The 19,930-nt window shown below is 38.4% G+C and overlaps 1 long non-coding RNA gene across 2 annotated transcripts in view; it reads left to right on the top strand.

The window, feature by feature from the left end:
* LOC131908050 (uncharacterized) overlaps positions 1-19,930 on the top strand; it is a 136,770-nt gene that overhangs the window by 8,918 nt on the left and 107,922 nt on the right. The window contains exon 3 of one of the 2 annotated variants that reach the window (XR_009378527.1): positions 19,184-19,286. The exons of the other annotated variant lie outside the window; for it this stretch is intronic. This is a non-coding gene — a long non-coding RNA (uncharacterized LOC131908050). Of the gene's footprint in view, positions 1-19,183; positions 19,287-19,930 lie in introns of those variants that run through there. 2 annotated transcript variants of the gene reach the window in all.

Here is a 19,930-nt window from a genome sequence, read left to right as displayed (position 1 = left end):
TTCTCAATAATGATCAACTCTCATAACACAATGTCCTTGAGTACTAAGGATGAAAAACCTACTACATGTGTTTTAAATATGATACCATGCATGCAATGTCTCTATTTATAGAATCATCTACTTAAAGTTGTTGACTTAATGGTGGAAAAGTATGGCTCAGTGGTTGAGATTGAGTACATACTGACTCAGACTATGACTCTAAGCCACATACACTGTTATCTACATACATCTATAAGCCATCACAGTTTCTTAACTTCTCAGTTAATGGAGAAATAATGCACTATCAATAAACTTCCCAAAAGCACCACTGAAAAACAAGAAATTTAGTGAAGTGAAGTTTATTAGACTTAATAAAATCAACGAGAGCGCCATGTTGATAGTTTCGCAGCATCTTATGGGGGTCATGGAAGCATTTAGCATTGTTTCAGGTTCTGGGTTGGTTGACTCAGAATGTGTCCCATCAAGTAGAGAATTGGCAAGTCTATGGCATAGCAGCTTCTCATTGGTGAGCAGACGTGAGTGAAGGTCTTGCCCTGCTTGGTGAGGAAGTTATTAATGCCTAAGCTTGCAGATATAGGTGTTTCATGAAGCAATAGGTTATCATTTCTAGGTCAAAAAATTACTTAATATGTAACCAAAAACTTATGTATAGCCCCAGTATTTTTTAGTCTAAGGAAAAAAATGCATTGATTCGACTAACAATGGCTTTGTGTAACTTATATCTGCATGTCCATTCCAACACCTCCAACAGGAAGAGAATTTAGTATTTTACATGCTTCAAATTACTTTAACCAGAATGTTTAAAGTATGGGGCATTACCTTGATTCAGGAAGCACTACTCTGTGAATTTGGGATAAATACAGCTATTAAAAATAAGGTGAGTTCAAGGCCAGCCTGATCTACAAAGTGAGTTCCAGGACAGGCTCCAAAAGCTACACAGAGAAACCCTGTCTAGAAAAACTAAAAGAAAAAAAAATGGTAGATCATGAAACACAGAGGTATCTCCCCACTGCCTTCCTTTCTAGTTTTTTTTCTACTAATATTGCCTTCTCTAGACAATGTACTGTAGCACCAACCATGCCATATGTCTGTATTCCACTTCCTTATTTTATAATGAAATGAGATTCTCTTTGTATATTTTCCATATATAGAGAGAGATAGTTCCATTAGAAATTCATGAAATTTAGAGAGGTACAGTGTAAAATGTCCAGAAACACAATTTTTATTTTCTAATGTCCTGTAATTGGACTTTACGGATATATTCAGGCATGTCTGTGTCTGCTGTGACCATATGAGAGACTCATGTCAGCATCATAAGAAATCTTAGTAAGTTTGCACTTAGATTATTTAACCATTATATTGTGTACTGAATTTTCAAACTCCAAATACAATGTATTTAAATCAAACAAAGAACTAGAGTGTATCATCCATGTGAAAACAATATGTCATATTCTAAGGAGTTAATATAAATGAAAGATTCCTTTCTTTCACATCTTAGTAACAACATGCTGAGTCTTACCACCCAGCAGAGAAGACATCTATTTATGTAATTAAAAGAAGTAGAAAATGAATGAAATATATCTAACTTGCTGTACAAGTAATGTGTTGTCAGAGTTCACAGTAAGGAGTTTGGAGTTCTGAATGCAGTAAATGTCTTAATATAATTTTGAAAACTTTGTCAAACTCAACCTTTTTCTTTTAGCTTTATATATCCTGCCAATATTGTACCTGTATACCCATCTTAGGGTTTCTGTTGCTATGAAGAGACACCATGGCCACAGTAACTCTTATAAAGGAAAACATTTAATTTGGGTGGCTCCCTTACAGTTTCAGAGGTTCAGTCCATTGTCATCATGGCAAGGAGTATGGTGGCGTGCAAGCAGACATGGTGCTGGCGAAGTAGCTGAGAGCTCTATATCTTGCAGGGTACAGGAAGTCAACTATGACATTGGGCAGTATCTTGAGCATAAATGAGAACTCAAAGCTTACCTCCACAGTGACACACTTCCTACAAGACCACATCTACTCCACAAGGCCACACCTCCTAATAGTAATAGTGCCACTCCATTTGGGGGCCAGTTTCTTTCAAACTACCACATTCCTCTCTCTGGCCCCCAAAGGCATATAACTGCATCTTAATGCAAAAATTCATTCAGTCCAACTTCAAAAGTCCCCATAGTCTATCACAGTCTCAACAACCTTTTAAAGTACAAAGTTTCTTCTATGACTCATGGAATCTCTTAAGTGATAAAATAAAAATAAAAAAACCATATTACATATTTTCAACATATAATGGCACAGTATATACAATAACATTCCAAAACATAGGGAGGAAGCATAACTAGGAAGTACTGGACCAAAGCAAGACCCAAAACCTGTTGGGCAAACTCTAAACTCAGCATCTTCATCCATGATCTCAAAGCACTCTTGAGATCACCATTTATTTTTGGCTTTGTTGACTGCAATATACTTCTTTCTTTAACTTGGGTTGGTTCCCCTCCCTGCTAGCAGCTCTCTATATGGCAGGTATCCCACAATTTTGGCATTTCTAACATCTCGGGTTCTCCAAGGCAATTCAGCATCACCTTCATAGCTTTACACAATGGCCTATCTAGGCCTCCATTCTGGAACACCCCTGACACCAGCCTGGCCTCAGTGGCTTCCTTAGATAAGGACAAAAATTCTATAACCCATTTTTTTTTATTCTTACCTCCAAAAGCAGAACCACCTAGCTGAAGCTGCCAAGTTCTGCAACTTGCTAAGGATGGAACATGGATCCTTGCTCAATTCCATCTTCACCCGCTTTCTTTTTTTATTATCTTCACTGCCTTAGCTTGGCTGTCCTGTAACTTGCACTGTAGATCAGGCTGGCCAAAAACTCACAGATCTGCCAGCCTTTGCCTTCCCAGTGCTGGGATTAAAGGCGTGTACCACCACACCTATCTCTAAGTTTTTCTTTAATTCTTTTTTAAAAGTTGGAAATTTAGCTGGGTGGGATCTTGCCTGAGATCACCACTCCCTTTATCTCATTTCTTAATCAGTTTGTCTCCTTGAATAGAGGATTTAGCTACATTCCACTTCCTGGTGCTCTTTTTCTCCTCAAAACATACATTTTGTGATTTACCCTGCTCAGCTTGTTCCTTCCCATTATAATTCTTCAGTAGTGTTATCACTAATATCCATAGGACAAAGTCTAGGCTGTTTTGAGATTTTTTTTTCTACCAACAGAATTAATCCAAAACTCTTCTCTTTAGCCTCAGGCAGACTCTGTGGGCAAAGGCAAAAGAGAGTCACACTCTTCACCAAAATACCACAAGAATGATTTCTGGGCAACATAGTAAAATTCTCCTCCTTGGAAACCTCTTGAGTGAGCCCCTCAAAGTTCAAATAGCTCTTAGCACTACTGTCTCCCACACTCCTATTAGTATGGTCAATTAAGCAGTGCTTAAAGCATTCCACAGCTTTCCTAACACAAACTTCCAAAGTCCATATTGCTTCAAATAAAAACACGGTCCTACCTACCACAGTAATACCCAGTCCCTGGTACCAACTTCTGTCTTAGTTAGGGTTTCTATTGCTGTGAAGAGACACCATGACCACAGCAACTCTTATAAAGGAAAACATTTAATTGGGGTGGCTTGCTTACAGTTTCAGAGGTTCAGTCCATTATCACCATGGTGGGAGCATGGCAGCTTGCAGGCAGACATGGTCAACGCAAAGTAGCTGAAAGTCCTACATCTTGCAGGCAACAGGAAGTCAATTGTGACACTGAGAGGTTTCTTTAGCATATGTGAAACCACAAAGTCCAGTTCCACAAAGACACACTTCCTCCAACAAGGCCACACCTCCTAATAGTAATAGTGCCACTCCATTTGGGGGCCAGTTTCTTTTAAACCACCGCAATACCTATACAAATAGAAGACAGTTCCTTTACCCATCTAGTTAAAGAATTGTATAGCTTACTTCTTTCTTTTGCCCAGAGTCTATAATGAGAGAAAAATCTCTAAGTTCCAGACAATTGAGAAGTCATTTCAGAAGATATGTAACTGGTGGTGGCTGTGGTGGTGGTGGTGGCAATGTGTGTGTGTGTGTGTGTGTGTGTGTGTGTGTGTGTATATTCATCTGATGTGTCTAAATGTGTGTGTATGTGTGTGTATGTATGTGTGTGTGTGTGTGAGAGAGAGAGACTCTGTGTGTGTCCCTGTTTTTCTGTGTGGTTGTGTGTATCTGTGTGTTAGTATGCATGTGTATGTCTGTTTCTCTGTGTGCTTGTGTGCATGTATTTTATGCATGTGGACATAGATGTGTGCAATTGTGTATGCACCCCTACACTCAACATTGGGTGTTTTCCTCTGTAGTTTTGTATTTCATTATTCAAGGAAAGACCTTCCAGAGAACCCAGAGCTTGCTATTTCAGGCACAGTGGCAGGCCAGTAAGGTCCTAAGCTCCACTTGTCTCCACCACTCTTAGTGCTAGGAGTATATGTCTGTGTGACACTGTAGGATTTCTATGTAGTGCTGGAGATTCAAATGTAGGCCCTTGAGCTTGGGTCTTTATATTTGTGCAGTAGGTGCAGTGCCCACTGAACTATCTTCACAGCCTCCCAAACTGGCAGTTTTTATTTCCAATTTTCATTATGCTAAAATGTAGAAAACCATAAATTACTTTATTATTTTTTTCTCATTTTTGTTAGTTCTTTGAGAATTTCATACAATGAATTTTAATCATATTCACCCACTTCCCCAAGTCTTCTCAGTTCCATTTCTTCCTTCTCTACCCATCAACTTCTTTACTGTTTTAAACATATGAAGTACAATTTGTGTTTCCTATATATGTTTGGTCAACCACCCAGGGGCTGCACCCTTAAAAATACTTACTCTCCCTTTCCTGATACCTATCAATTGCCAGTAGCCCCTTATCTAGAATAGGGATTTTGTACCCACCTCTCCTCCGCATTTCCTCTGTCTTGAGCTTCTGCAGTTACTGTGCATGCTGAGAAAGTTTGTAAAATTCTATCATTTTCTGACCATATTGAAGTGTACAGTTCAGTGGTGTTGGGTAAATTCATTTTTTTTGTGCAATCATTGCCAGCAGGCATTTCTAGCGCTCATTCCATTTTGTCAAACTGAAAATTCATAACCATTTAACCATGAATCCCTCATTCTCTCTTGTAGTCCCTGGCAACAGCCATCCCATTGTCTGTCTCTGTGGTCTTGACTTTTCTAAGTACCTCAAGAAAGTGAATTCATACTGTATTTGTCCCTTGGTGACTGGCTTAGAGCACTGCCCTTGGGGTTCTCTTGTGCTGTTTCTTCACCTCTGTCTAGCCGGCTCGTGATTCCCCTTCAGTTTCATGTTCTCTTCCTTCATTTCCTTCTTTACTACTTCTACTTTCCATGCAGGAGTAAAACATGCAGCATCTATCTATCTTCCTGAATCTGGATTGTTTTATTTGACACTATGATATAAAATTTAACCCACTTTCTTACAAATTACATAATTTATGTCCAACTTTTTGAGGCTGGAATGTGGTATTGCTATCTATAAATGCATGGGGGCCAAATTCTTAGCTACTGTGAGGTACATGCATCATGCAGGCTACAATTTGAACACACTCACATGTTGCCCTTGGAGTCAGTACATAGTATGTAGTAATACATGGTTAGTACATTTGTGATCAGCACTGTGAGAACTGAACAGTTTCCTTTGATACTCAGGAAGCAAATGACAATGTTTAAGTTGAGTTTGAGTGCAAGGACATCAAGAAGATGAAGGTGCTAAAAGTCTGGGAGACTATACAGCACCTGTAAACCACATTCTTGGCACGACTGTTAAAGGAATGATATATGGCTAACTTAATGGAAACAGAGCTAAAGAAAATGGTTAAAATACTTTTAATATGGTTGGTTTTAATGTCAACTTGCCAGAAATTATAAACACTTGAGTAGGGAGCCTCACCTAATAAGTATCCTGATTGATTGATATGGGGAGACCCACCCTGTGGGCAGCATCTTCATGTAGTAGCCCAGATAAAAAGGCAGAAGAGAGATCATTGCATTGTTGCTGTTGCTTTTTCCTTTGCTGAGAGCAGTATTAGAATTTGCAAGCTTTCATTGCAGACTAGGGGCCAACCATGCTTTAGGGAACTTCTGGGCTTCTGAGACCAGATTGCAACTGCTGAGACACTTTACTTTGAGTACTGAGAAGTTACTTGTTGTCATACACACACACACACACACACACACACACACACACACACACAGATTCGGTGAAAGACAGCCATTGTGAGTCTGCTCTGACTGCAGAAGCACCCCACCTCAAAAACTGAATAACCCCTGCTCCTCAGTTGTCAGGTGTGAATCTCCTGTTGCTTCTACTTTAAAGATGGCGTGATAAATTTATATGAATGTAAGCGTGTGTGTGTGTGTGTGTGTGTGTGTGTGTGTGTATTCATCTATTGCTTCTGTTCTTCTATAGAACCCTGACTAATAACAATTTAAAAAAAATTCATTAAATATAAAGCCATAGTTCTGAAACTGAGCTGTGTCTACTGTCAATCAAAGAAGCAAGTGGATGTAAAAGCTAGTGATTCCTAAGGCTAGATTAGAATAGACCCATGGCTGGTTCTCTATGGATATTTGTTATATCCATTCTGTGTGAACATTGCACGCATCAATTTCAGGTTAGCCAAGCTTTGGGATAACTGAGTGTCAGTTACAAGGATAAAAACAAAGCCCACTGAAGACTGTAACCTCCAGATTTCCAGCAAGATTTTTAAACTGAGGTCTGAAACATTAGGGCAAAATGACACACAGCTGCCATGCCTCTTCTGAACGGCTGAGTCAGGAGCCTATCTTTCTATTTATTTATTTATTTATTTATTTATTTATTTATTTATTTATTTATTATTTTATTTAGGCACTTGGAGCTATTCAAATTCCTCTTAGAACTTCCTTTATTGTGAAAGAGCCATAAGCAGTGGATAAGAAGATAGCATTTTCTATATGCAGTGGTACTGGCACACGTAATTACTCACTGAGAGGTTTTACAGCATGCACAAGACCTGTACAACTTAAGCCACTCAAAAATCTCAGCGCTAAAGTCCCATATCCCACTCCTAGGAAAGAAGCTATTTTTGCAATTAATAACTGCCAGGAGGAGAAAATCAGTTTTTGGGTTTTGTTTTTGTTTTTGTTTGTTTGTTTGTTTGTTTGTTTTAAGATTTATTTTATTTATTATATATACAGTGTTCTGCCTGCATGTGTCTTTGCAGGCCAGAAGAGGGCACCAGATCTAATTGCAGGTGGTTGTGAGCCACCATGTGGTTGCTGGGAATTGAACTCAGGACCTCTGGAAGAGCAGTCAGTGCTCTTAACCTCTGAGCCATCTCTCCAGCCCTGTTTGTTTGTTTTTAATGAACTAAAACTAGGTATGTCAGCCATATTCCAGAGCAGGCCACTTGTTCAGGAGGAGTGAACATTTTTCTGAGTGGTGCGTGCGTGTGTGTGTGTGTGTGTGTGTGTGTGTGTGTGTGATGAAAGAACATGAAGTTGGGTGGGAAGGGAGAAGAGGGAGATTTGGTAGGAGTTTTGGGAGGGGAAATAATATGATCAAAACATATTGTACAAAATTCTCAAAGAGCAAATAGAAACATGAAGAAAAACTAGAAGAGCCCACCAGTAAAATAAAATGCTTTTTTTCAGTCAGTTATTTGGAGATTGTTCTAATAGGAAAAAAAATACATAGATTACAAGAAGAAAAGCTGTATGATATCTGTAAGTAAATTCAGGCTTGTTTGTAAGTGAGAGAAAGGAAAGAAAGAAAGAAAGAAAGAAAGAAAGAAAGAAAGAAAGAAAGAAAGAAAGAAAGGAAGGAAGAAAGAAAGAAAATAGGTGGAAGGAAGATATTAACGGGCTGGGAAGAAAGCAAAATCATATACCTAGGGTGTAAAGTCTATCAAGTGTTGAGGAAAACTGAGAAGTAAAAGAGAAGTTGGCACTCTGGGCTCCTGTGCTTTCCAAATGGCTGGCAGAAGAGTGGAGGGGCCAACCTGAGAGCACAGAGCACAGGGTGGACCAGCAGCAAATGCCCGCTCTCCTCTGAGTCCACACACTGCAAGTTCACCATCCAAGGATTTCTCCAACAATATTCTCTGTTGCTATTTTCTGGGACTTCTTAATGTTTCCCTGAATGTCTAGGAGCATTTTCAACAAGGAAAGCATTTCTAATATTTTTAAATTGTTATTCAAGACATTGCTGCATTTGCTGTTTTTAGTTATAGTTAACAACTTCAGATTCATCAGCTCTTTGCTCCTTCTTCATAGATTAAGGGAACCAAGGCTGTTGGTGGCTTTCAGAGTATATTTTAGAAATGTGGCAATATCTTGCAGCCAACCATCTGTTCAAGGGGTTACTTCTTTTCATAGAAAACTAGAAGTTTATCCACAACTAAAACTCTCAGTTTCTTTCCAGAGGAGATGGGCAGTATCCAGACACAGTGTCTTGGTCTCTCAGTGGATTGTCCAGGTCATTCAATAAAGTGCAGTTGATAAATACTTAAAATAGCCTTTAAGCATAGAATCAAGGCCATTTATTCTATTTTAATGGATACATTCAGTAAAGCCATAACTGGATTTACGTAATTATGCAAATGAACAATTACACTTTCCAATTCTTTGGTCACAAATTTTCTTCTTATGTGGTTGATGATTCTGTAATTACTATAATAGTGACACATGTCAGAGCACATACACACACACACACACACACACACACACACACACACACACACACACGTACCAGAGATAGCTAGAACAATACTTCAGCCAAGAAATAAGTTTAGAAATAATAGATACTTGAAAGCATTATAGGGAATACATATGCATCAATATGTATGTACAGCTTATGTAGAGCTCATCAAGGCTCAAGGCAATGCAAAATAGGTGCCATTCTTCCACTTTCTTCTTAATCTTTCCAGTTTCCCCAAAGTTTCCTGAGCACACTATCTGAACTGTTCCTCCCAGTTCTTCTTGACTAACACTCATATTTTTCTCATTCTGACTACTTTATAAAGAGATGGCTGCTTCTATATGCACTTTTAAGTATAAAATTCACGGAGTATGTCTTCTCCCTAGACTTCTCTTCTTTTAACATTTTTCATTGGTTACTTTGGTAGTTTTGACCCTTACTCCAAATTTTTGTTGTTGTTTATTACCAATTCTGGAAATGTGAATAGAGTTGCACCCCTCAGGTAACACAGAGAATGAAGCATATAGTCATATTTGCCTATTTCTCATAGTGAATATGTTTTATTGAGTTAGTATCTTATCCAAGATTAAAAACAGGAAGTAATCTAAATGCCTGGCTTGTTTCAGAGAAGCAAAGCCTGAAACAGTGGCACACCAAGTTGCTGAAGCTTATGACAGCCACTTCTTTAGGTTAGGGGTCTTTGCTCAGAACACAATGTCCAAGAGACTTTATTGTTTGTAGTGTGGGTTGTTCCTTTAGTATTCCTAAGCATTTGAGTCTGTTAGTAGAGCATCCAAGTCTGAGTTCCCAGCTGGCAGTTGGACAGCTTCATTCCAAACATCTCCCATTGATTTTCCTAGATAAAAACTGTCCAGGATTATTCTGTTCAAACTTCTGACAAACAGCAAGGATAGAAGCTGTGGTGATATATTGTGTATCATATAAAGCTTGCCTGAGGATCAGAGAACAGAGCCAGACACTAGATTAAACATAGAGGACAGGCAATGGTGGCACACAGCTTTAATCCTAGCACTTGGGGGGCAGATATCCATCTGGATCTCTGTGAGTTCAAAGTCACCCTGGACTACATGAGATTGATTCAGTCTAGGAGAGAAACAGAGCCAGGCAGTGGTGGCATATATCTTTAATCCCAGTACTTTGGAGCCAAATGCCTTTAATCTCAGCACTTTAAATCTCATGCCTACCAGTATTTGGGAAGCAAGAAGAAGCTATGAACCTCTTACCTTTTCCTTTATTTTTTTAATCTTCCAGTGGTAATGATTAGTACATCAGCTTCTATCTATATTTTGTCTGCCAGCTTCTCATTTCATCTTCCATAGACATTGGGGCCAGCTAAGTGACCTTAAGAGTTAACCCATACAACTCATTAGATTAACCTTCCAAATGTATGACTTTAATCATTACACTGCCTTCATTACACTACCTTGCTCAAAAATGGATAAATATAAATTCATTAGCATTCTCTGCTGTGGGAAATGGGAAAAGTGTTCTTTTGGATTAGAGAATCTTAATACTGACATGGTTCTTCTACTGATTAGTGTAACTCCTGTATGTGTGATCTGATAAAGTTGAGTCTCAAAGACTGACTTAGTCACAATGTATAGCTGGTTGACAATGCAAAGATACAAACCTAACTCTGCATGAGATCCCAAGCCTGTACTCACCATCCTTAGTTAGTCCTTCTAGTCAAAGCTAGTTCCTGGCCTCTGTCAACCATAGGTAACTCTGTCCTAACAAGTTTTATTCTTTTCTTGCCTTTGCTCATAATATGAGACATCATCATAATTTTGAAGTGTATATTTTGGTGGTTAGTGTTAACTGTCAGTTTGACAGCCTCTAGAATTCCCTGTGAATGAACCTCTGAACATGCACATAGGACATTATTTTATTATATTAACTGAGATTCAAAGACTTACCTTAATCATGGGTTGACCATTCCATAGGCATTGGCTCCTGGAACACACTAAAAGGAAAAAGTGAGCTGAGAAGCAGCGTGTGTTTATTTTTCTTTTATTCTGACTATGATGATAATGTAACCAGCAACTTAAAGCCTTTGCTGCCTTAACTTCACCACTACAATGGACTAAAGAATGAACTGTTAGCTAAAACAAACTCTTTCTTCCACAAGTTGTTTTTCTCAGGCCATTTTACAGAATAACAGGGCAAATATCTAAGATAGACATTGGTATCTAGAATTGGGACATTGCAGGGATAAACCTGACTAAGTTGTTCTTAAGCATTTGAAATAGTTTTGTGGCTGAGATATGAAGGAAAGTTTGCAAACTTGAGCTAGGAAATGCCTAGAAATTTTTTAATAAGCCATTTTGGTGTGAACGTGGCAGACAAGGATTCTAAGAGAAATGGACAGTGGAGAACCAGCTTATAAGTTTTAGAGAGAAACAGGGACTCTGTCAGGAACTGTGTTAGGGGCCATTGGCATAATTTTCTAGGCAAGAACCTGAAGATATGTGCTAAGTTTTTGGCAGAAGAAATTTCAAGACAAGACAGCAGTATGGTGCTAAGAGTGAAGCTGTACTTTTTGTTCGTTTGTTGCTGTTGTTTGTTTTTATGGGGGGGGATAATTTTTTTTTTTATTGAAAATAGAGTCTTCTCTTATACAATACATCCTGACCACAGTTTTCTCCTCCCTTCACTCCTCCAAATAGAGCAGGTGGGAAAAGAATAGGCCTCCAAGAAACAATAACCTAACATGCCAATATAATGATTATTGGGTTAAATCCACAGAGTCTATTTAACAATCAAAGGAGTTTATTTGAGGGTCAACTCATAAGACAGAATAAAGGAATTTCTTGCAGAATCCTGGAAGGGTGAGGCACAGTCCAATGTGGTTCTCTGGTGAGTTCTGCCCTGGTCCATACCAGCATCCCAAACCACAAGGTAGTGACCACGAGGTAGTGAAGTGAAGACAGCACCTCGTAAGTGAATCCTAAGTTTTAAGGGTCTCCAGTGGCCACGCCTCAGGGGCATGTACCTCACCGTGTCCACATTCCTCCTTTGGTAGTCTGAAGAGTACCATTCTTCACCAAAGAGACTAGAACATAGGGGTGAAGGCTCCATGAAGGCAGCTGCTCGACCTCTCTGTGTTCAATGAGCTATGTGGGTGTTATCCTCAGCAATACAGCCCACTGTCAGTTCGCAAGGAGCAATCTTCTGTCCTAGTACCAGGCTGGGTTGTTTGGGAGTCTCCACGTGAAGCACTAAGTCAACATCTCCACTGAACACAACCCAGTCCTGCCACTGAAAGCCTTGCCTGGCTACAAGAGATGGCCAGTTGATACTCCATATCCCTTATTACTAAGAGTCTTCACTAGGGCACTAGGGCCATCCTCATAGATTACAGGAATTTTCCACTGCACTAGGTTTCCATACCACCCTCCAAATGTCCCCAATCCCAGCCATCTCTCCCTCCCTCCCATCTCCCCAGTTCAACCTAATCCCTCCCACTTTTGTCCTCACCCACCCCAAAATCTTTTCCCTACCAACCAGCAAAATCTATTCTGTTTCCCCTTCCCAGGGAGATCCACATTCCTCCCCTAAATCCTTCCTCTTTACCTAACTTCTCTGTGTCTAGGAATGCAGCTTGGTTATCATTTACTGTACTTGCTCAAAAGCTAAGCACCATTGAAGACAAACCCATACTGCACTGGTTCAATAGGAAAAATGTCTGGATGGCAAAACACCACCCACTGAGGGCTCTGTCAAATGAAGATTCAAATTCCCATAAAGGAAGCACATCTAAGCTGAAGTAGTTTCCTGCTCCTCAAAAGCCAAGGCCTAGCAAAATGTTTTCCTATCACAACTTGACAGGTCAGTTAAAAGAAATCAGGTCTTTTTGTCTCAGCAATAAGAAAAGTAAGACAATTGTAAATGTTAGCTTTGCTGGTGTTCCACTGTTATATTTTCGCAGCCTGCTTTTACTCTATCAACTCTTGTAGTCAGGTTGACACAAGAGACTATTATTATAGAACCTAATATACTGTCTTGATCCTAATAGTTTTAGTTGCTATTGAAACCCACCTTGAGGATCTTTTCTCTTTCCTGATTTTCTTAGAGTAGTATCTATTCATACATTCGAAGAAAAAAAAAAGAAAAGAAATTCTTTCTGACCCAGACCACATCTCTTTCAAATGGCTTCCCATTTTCTGACTTCTTTTACATTTAGAAATGATGCAGGTCATGTTTTTGTTCATTTATTTGTTTCCATTAAGATGTAACTAATTCCAATATCCTTTGCATCCTTTCTGTTGGCATTTCAAAATACAGATTAGGAATAGCAAGTATTTGTCCTTTCAGTTTCCCCACTGATTTTAATGAAGTTTATAAAACATCATCACAGATATGAGATACATATTATGATCAAGAATTGTTCAGCCACACAGTCCCAAATGTCTAAATGTCTACCGAGTTTGCCTTTGTAGAAAATCTGTATTATTCCTCTGGCACTTGCTATTACACTCTGCAAAATTAGCAATTTAATAGTTACTTAGCTTAATATCTATTACTAAGTAATTGTAATTTCATCAAACTGTTCATTCCAGCTATAGCCCCACGCTGTGTTGTGAAATTTAATCAAATATTAATTTGAATTCAGGTCGTAACACATCTAGTTATCTCCTTATAATTAAAGTGTGGTTTCTAAGAATTGAAGAGAAAAAAGAATACATTCTGTCTAGAATTTCCTGTCTACTACTTTTTTGTTATTTTTAAAAACAAAATAATTAATGTTAAAGATATTAATGATTTGCCCTGGACATCTTGTAGTTTTGAGATAACAAAGTGCATATGAAAAAATCTTCTACATGTAACATAAACTGTCACTATTTATTTATGTTTAAAGCCATATTCATCATATTTCAAATTACAATTGTCTCATCCACTTATACTTTTAACATTTAAAATATTTAACTATGTGTATATTCTATAACAAAGTTAAAAATTACCAAATATTTAAATGATTGCTTATTTTCTAAAGTGATCTCATAATATTTTTAAGTTGATAGTCTTTGAATGGCCTTGTACATACAGTGATTTATATTTTAGAAGCACAAATTTACTTGCTGCCAAACAAATTAAGGATGGGAACTAAATTCTATAGCAATAGGCTCTTGTCTTAAACCTAAAAGGTCCACATGAAATAATTAATGGTTGAGCTTATTATAGTGACCTGGGCTTTAATATTAATTTATACTATTCTATATTTATTCATATTATATATTTATCAGAAAAATATACATCTCAAGCATAAACAAAGAAATCAAATTTTTGACCAATAGTAGATGTGTAAGTATAGGCCTTAGTAATGTGGCATAATCATTAACAGTATAAATTGATAAAACATATTAGTTCTAGTAGTCCTTGTGGCTTTAGTTTAATAGATAGTTATACAATTCTTTTATAGAAATGTGTACATGTCTGCCTTAGTGATCAAAAAACAAATTGCTTGCTTTACAAACAAATTAAGGATGGGAACTAAATTCTATAGCAATAGGCTCTTGTCTTAAACCTAAAAGGTCCACATGAAATAATTAATGGTTGAGCTTATTATAGTGACCTGGGCTTTAATATTAATTTATACTATTCTATATTTATTCATATTATATATTTATCAGAAAAATATACATCTCAAGCATAAACAAAGAAATCAAATTTTTGACCAATAGTAGATGTGTAAGTATAGTCCTTAGTAATGTGGCATAATCATTAACAGTATAAATTGATAAAACATATTAGTTCTAGTAGTCCTTGTGGCTTTAGTTTAATAGATAGTTATACAATTCTTTTATAGAAATGTGTACATGTCTGCCTTAGTGATCCAAAAACAAGGATGACAGTGTCTTTGTAGGGAGCTGAGAAAATCTTGAGTGAGTGATGTCCTAAATGAATATGTATTTTGAAACATCCTTTTGAGGACTCTGGAGTAAACTGGCCATGGTAAATTGGGAAAGGCATTACCCATATGTATCAGGCTCAAGACAGATGAAAAAGTTTTCCTCTGGAGTTGAATATGAGGGTTTATGAAAGGTTGTTCTGTTGATGCAAAGACTAGTAACTGCAAGTTCCCCCTAGGGGATGTTTACATCCAGAGACTGCTCACCTACAGAGAGCACTAGCTAAACCACAACAACAGCCCCACCACCACACACACCTACCAAATAAACATGCTGAAATTGTGGATTATAGCACCTAGAGAACCTCACCTGACCCCAGCTCCATTGTCGACAGGTCTGTGTGTCTGTCTTTTCTTCATTCCATTATTGGCTCTAGACAGGGTCCTGGGATCCAAGCCATAGGGGATATAGCAGGATTTAATCACTGGGAGCTCATAGGAAAAAGAACAGCTGTAGCACAAGGGTCGGACAAAGAAAAATTATCATGAGAGTGCTGCAGAGAGAGCAGACGGACACCTCGGCCAAAGAAATGAGAGAAGGTCAGAGTGACAACACCACATTGGAGACCTGTTTGGAAGCGTGCCAGCCATTCTCAAGGTACCGGGAGTAGAAGAGTCATTGCTAGAATACAGAATATTAGGAGGAAAATAGAGTGAGAAAGAAAGCAAAGGTTTGGCCTGGCTGTGAAAACAGCAAATAGAATTGAGACTGCCTCTGACAGCATGTGTCAGCATAAACTAGACTGAAAGAAAATACTGCAGCATCATATGGACAATGCACATCTTTTATACATTTGAATGTGAATTATTAAAAATATAGTATATTACAGAGTCAGGTATGAGGCACACTAGTTAAACAATGCCACCCTAGTCAGCTGTGAGCAACTAGAACTGAGGCTAGGGGAGATTTACTGTAGATGTAATGGTCTTATTAAATAAGAAACACAGAGCCAAATGCAGAGTTAAAAGCCCAAGAGGTCAGAGCAATAGCTAAGAGCTGAGACTAAAACTGCCTTCTTATTCCTCGCTGCCATTGCCATCCTTCCCCTGAGAAAGAGGCCTACTTCCTGTGTGTCTGCTTTTTATTGCCTTTCTGTTCTGCCTTCTCATTGGTTGTAAACCCAACCACATGACCTCCTTGTCACTAACTGTCTGTACAGACCACCAGGTCTTCTATGGTTGGTATTGAGATTAAAGGCGTGTGTCTCCATGCTGGCCGTATCCTTGAACACAGAGACTCTGCCAGCCATGTGATCAGATTAAAGGCATGCACCACCACTGCCCATCTTCTGCTATGGCTTGCTATTAGCTCTGACCCCCAGGCAACTTTATTTATTAACAAACAAATGAAATCACATTTCAGCACAAATAAAATATCACCATAATTTACTGCTTTTGAAGTGTCTGAATCTGTTATTCTAAAGTAGCAGCACAAATAAGCACTGAAAACTACATAGGTCCTCCTACAATTCATAGATTATCTTATCCACCTATGTATGAATATAAAACTTTCCTCATATAATCACTAATATTTTCAATGTGTAGTATACCCAACAATCATGTTGGTAAGCAAATGGAGAATGTAAGTGATATGTGAATGAGTACGTGTTACAATGGGGGATGCACAAGTGTCCACCTCCCTATAGGACACTGGTGTTTATGCTTCTAAAACATTGTACACACAGAAGGACTGTTACCCAGTCTACTCTGTGCTGCGTTGTCAGGATGTCACAGAACATTTTTGTTTCTCGCAGTGATTATAGTAAGTGTACTCTCAGTGTATTCTCAGTTCTGTAGCACATAGGGCCCAGCATCATACACTGTCAGTGGGACTAGGGCTCTAATGTGACTCAGCTAGGGGAACTTAACTCTATTTTTCTATGTTGATTCATAAACCTGCTCATACAGAGTGTCTACGTGGCATTTCCTTCTCTTTTTTTTCCTAATTTAACTTTTTTATTAATTCTTTGTGGATTTCACATCTTGCATCTCTATCCCACTCATATCCCCCTTCCTGTCCCTTTGCTCCTGCCCTATACCCTTGATACCCCACTCCCTAGATAAAACAAAATTTAAAAGAAAAAAGAAAGAAAAATCTCCTCCTGGAAGCTGTAGTTTAGCACAGTGAGTCACACAGTATACCCTTTAGTCGATACATCTTTTCTTTCAAGTGTCCCTTGCAAGGAGTCATTTTTCTGATTCCAGGCCTCTGGTTTCTGCTAAAGCATCAATACTCGGCCCCCACTGGGACTCCTCTTGGAAATCGTCTTGTTTTTCTGTGTTATAGGGATCCTGCAGCTTTGGGTCTACAGTACCAACCCTCTTCACTTGCTCCAGCAGATCATAGATGGGGTGGATGCTGGGATGGGCCAACTCATAGCCCTAGTTCTGGACCCTGGTGGTTGCTGGTTGGTAGCTCATCAGCTCTCCCTCATCTTCTCCACCAGGGGGAGCCCTCCAGCACTCCTCTATCTAGTTTACCCTACTCATGGAGGGACAGTGTCTGTTTTCCTGCTCTCACACTCCTGGGGCCGCCTCACCTGCACCCACACCACCAGGGCCAGTTCTACTGTGTTGCCCAGGCAAGGTAGGTGAGTGGGCAGCTGCAGCCAGTGAGGGGAAGGGCCCCCCAACTCACCCAGCTCCTAACCTTCTTCACCTCTTCAGATCTGTCTCTCTCAAAAGAACATGAGCCATTCCGTCTCTCTCTCTTCCATACCCCACCATATATTTACTCACTGTCTATTGCTGTGATAAAACACCATGACCAAGGCAACTCTTATAAAAGAAAACATTTAATTGAGGTGGCTCAATTACAGTTTAGAGGTTCAACCCATCAGGCAGGGAACATGGCAGAACTCAGGCAGAAGTGGTGCTGGAGCTGAGAGTGCTTACATCTTGACTCCAAGGCAACAACAGTAAGTCGACTGACTGTCACACTTAGGGAAGCTTGAGAAAAAGACCTCAAAGCCTGACCCCACAGTGACACACTTCAGACAGAAGGTGTGGCCCAGATCAAAGGTGTGCCCTCCAGCCTCAAGGTCTGGATTAAAGGTGTGTGTCATCCAGCCTCCTCCAACAAGTTCACACTTCCTCCAACAAGACCACCCCTCCTAATGGTGCCACTCCCTATGAGCTTATGGGAGCCAAATACATTCAAACAACCACACTCACCATAATAGTGTGCGACTACCTGGCACCACAAGACTTGTGAGTCTTCTCCAGTTCAGTTATAATGGCTCTGGGCAGGCTCGTGTTTTTTCCTTCCCACTCAGAGCAGACAGCAATGGGTGGGCACTGGCGTTTCCTTCTTAACACTCTAGCAAACAGCCAATAAGAGTTTCTAGTCTGACAGAATAAATTTATCAAATTTTAATTTTTGACACTTAATAACTAAGAAATAGTAGAGAAAAAGATAAGAAAGTATATCTTGCATCCTAAGATTATATAACATGTGGTAAGGAAACAAGAATACACACATGCATGCTGATTATAGTTTTTATTCATTTTAATTTTATTATCAAATACTAATTATTATTTAAGTAGTAGTAAAATGGCTAAAACAATATATTGCTTATTATACTATTAGTCATGATATTGGAAAATCATATATACCTATGTACTTGAGTAGCTCATATGTCCCTCCAGTTAAGGAGAATGAAGTGCTTATTTGAAGATATGAAAATTACCCTCAGCTACAGATACCTTGCTAAGGTACTCCTGTTCTCAGCAGCCTGCTTCTAAGTATTAAATGGGACCAATTCTCTCTTTGCAACATTAACCCCAACCAAAGCAAAACAAAAGACTATGAAAGAACTCCAACAACCCAAGGCCTTCCAGGGATCCATGAATGCCTCTAAAACAGGCATTCACCAGAAAATCTTTTCATTAACCTCAATGAATTTCTAGTGTGCTGATCTCTTATGAAAGGTTACTTCTTAGTAAACTACAGCAAAATCATATAATTAAATAAAGAAATGTTCTTCATTTCTTCCAGTGGTTAAGCCATATTCTAAGTGGAGGAGCAATGTGAAATAATCTTATTTCAAGATATAATTGCTTAGAAACAAAATTTCTGTGAATTTTAAATTATTTGTGGGAAAAAACAAACAAACAAAAACCAAATGATTAAAAGTGGCTTAAAAGTGGCATGAGCCAGATGTGGTAGCACACACTTTTAATCCTGGAACTCAGACACCAGAGGCAAGCGAGACCAGCCTGGTCTAAAAAGGATGTTCCAGGACAGCCAGTGCTACTACACAAAGAAACCTTGTCTTGAAAAACCAAAATAAATAAATGTATTTTTAAGAAGAATGGATGAATTGAAATTTATATGGGAAAGAGCAAACATTATAGTTTTAAGATTTACCATTAAATGATTCAATGATATGGGGGATAAAATAGATACTTTATTTATTAAAATGTTTTTTTAGTATCACTCTTAGTTGAGCAGGTCTAATAGTTGCTGAGATTAAATGAATAAATAAACCTACCTCTTCCCTCAGATGACATCATCTTCAAAACCTGACCAACATGAAAAAATAATGTCAAATGAATATCTCAACACGTACTATGTAATTATTCCTAATATGTTTCCTCAGACCAGACCGGTAAGTCATTTGGTCGCTTTACTACCAGGGCAAACTCTAACCACCTGCATCCACAAACTCAGAAATTCTAAGAGAAAGCTTAGCAGTATGTACCTAACAGTATGAAAGGTGACTCCGAAATGCACTCACCTGTGGGAAGCAAGGTTGTAAAGAGAAATAACAAGTCCGATTTTGTGAGCAATAATCTAGTTAAATTTTTTCTTTATGATGACCAATACTAACCTGGACTACTTATATCCTCCACCACTATGAAATATATCTTGGACCTTAGAGAAAACTTGCTAAATGTTTATATCAAAAAGTGTAATGAAAATAGCACCATCCTTTAAAGTATTTTATATTATTTCTAAATAAAATTATAAAATTACTATGTATATATTATGCATTTTATATGATGTATATCACATACTAATTGTATATTTAATAATAATTACGTATACACTATTTGATATAATGCACAATACAAATCTATAACATTAAATATATAAATATTTATTCATTTCATTTTATACTTCTCTACCTCTGTTCTCTCTTCTGCCAGGGAAAGTCTTAGTCATCCATTGCTTCTTTCAATTGTGCACAAGACTAGGTCATTAGTTTTATTTTGTAGTAAAGTATCAGGGTTTTCACAACTAAAACATA

The sequence above is a fragment of the Peromyscus eremicus genome, chromosome 4 (assembly GCF_949786415.1).
Source record: "Peromyscus eremicus chromosome 4, PerEre_H2_v1, whole genome shotgun sequence".
Lineage (NCBI taxonomy): Eukaryota > Metazoa > Chordata > Mammalia > Rodentia > Cricetidae > Peromyscus > Peromyscus eremicus.
Note: the sequence above shows the minus strand (reverse complement) of the source record. Positions and strands in the feature narration are given on the sequence as shown.